This window comes from Phyllobates terribilis, unplaced genomic scaffold, assembly GCF_046119375.1.
Source record: "Phyllobates terribilis strain yellow unplaced genomic scaffold, ASM4611937v1 Scaffold_11__3_contigs__length_659146591, whole genome shotgun sequence".
NCBI lineage: Eukaryota > Metazoa > Chordata > Amphibia > Anura > Dendrobatidae > Phyllobates > Phyllobates terribilis.
Window position 1 is genome coordinate 543,124,271 of NW_027362771.1, and position 1,840 is coordinate 543,126,110.

The window sequence follows — 1,840 nt, forward strand, 5'->3', positions numbered from 1 at the left end:
TTGTAGACTTGAATGGACTTAATTGTAAAAGGATGACCCCATTCTTGCTGTGGACATTGTTTTCTCCTGTTATACCTTTATGCCGGAAAGGCTTTCTTTGAGGTAAAACATTTTTTAAAAAACAGGCAGGGAAATGCTTTATCTCACATAAAGAATCAGCTGTGATCCCCAGCTGTAATGTCTGTATACTGTTTTGCTTCTCCCCTGCGTAAGAGCTGTTGTATGATCAGACCATGTTCCTGCACGGTCAGGCACAGCCATTACACAGTACACAGCAGGGGCACATTTATAAGATTATCTCAGCACAGGAACATTTATTTTAAACACATCCATTTGTGGAAATTATTATTATTCCAAGATCTATTAAGTAAAATCAACTTTAAAATTAACTTTGTTTGTGGGAAAACCCGTTTAAAAGGTGTGCTCGAAAATGCAACAAGATAAATGGTGTTCCTTAAGAGCCAGGGTGTCATGGCAGTAACTCGCAGGCGTTCCCAGCACCGCTCTGCTCCTTCCTATGTCAGCCCACCATGCAGAGGCCTCATGCAGCACTTCCAACTCTGCTGCATATCCATATTGTCTACACATTTATATATGGAGTCATGGCCAGTCCCTACAGGAATTTTGTGTCCTGCAGGGTTTGGTTTCCCAACTAATCCTTCGCCAACAGGGGATATATTAGGCTGCTACTCCTCCTGTTCCCTGCCTGAACTTAGATTCATGTTCCTGTCCATCTCCAGCATTCAGTCAGTGTGTTTTCTTGTCTCGTCTTCCCTGTTACTGACCCAGTTCGCTTACCCTTTCTGTCTGATCTTTCCATTCCTGACCCCGACTTTGTATTGTGAACCTGTGCTGCCTGCCCTGACCTCGGACCGTCTGACTACGCTTCGGTCTTGTCCTCCTGTACTTCGCATTTCTGCTCTGTCCCAGGGTCAGCTGGTGCTGGTCGGGGGACTGCCCTGAGTGACAAATGGCGACTACCTGCTGCCAAGCCTATCCTTGCCACAAGAGGCTCTAGCGAAAACCAGGTAGTCGCTTAGTCACACCCTTCCAAGGTAAGCCTGGGTTGTGGCACTGTGGGTCCACACACCGTTGTCACACGGGCCGATAGTCGTTTTTCATATTTTTGCGATGAATAATGATCTTTTGTATAGAGTGACCAAAGTGAGGATTGAGGTAATAGAGCAGCTACTGGTTCCTGGGCCCTGCGGATGCTCATTCCTATATCTTGGGTGGTCATCTGAGTGTAGATAAGCCCCAAGAGTGGATCCTTCAGAGGTTTTACTGGCCCATGTCTCATAGAGAAATTCTAACCTATTGTCGATCTTGTCCCACATGCCAGCTGACTTCTCTGGTGGCCCACTTCCGAAATCCCTTAGTTCTATTGCCCATTATTGAGGTCTCGTTCGAGCAAATAGCAATTTGATGGCACTCCGGTAATGTCCGCTAGAGGGCACCAGTACATCTTGGTGATTGTGGATTATGCTACACGATATCCAGAAGCGGTACCTCTGAGAAACTCCTCCTCTAAGTTTATTGTTTAGGAGCTGTTCCATAAATTTTCCTGAACTAGCCCCCCTAAAGAAATATATTATCCCATCAAGGGACACCTTTCATGTTGAAGGTTATGAGAGAGTTGTGTTAGGCCCTGAAAACTTTGCAGCTCCGAACTTCGGTATACTAACCGCGGACAGATGGCCTGGTAGAAAACTTTAACAAGGCCTTAAAGGCCATGTTAAAGAAGGTGGTAGAAAAGGACAGTTGAGATTAGGACTGTCTTCTACCCTATCTTTTGTTCTCCATCAGGGAAGTTCCCCAAGCTTCCACAGGGCTCTTCCCA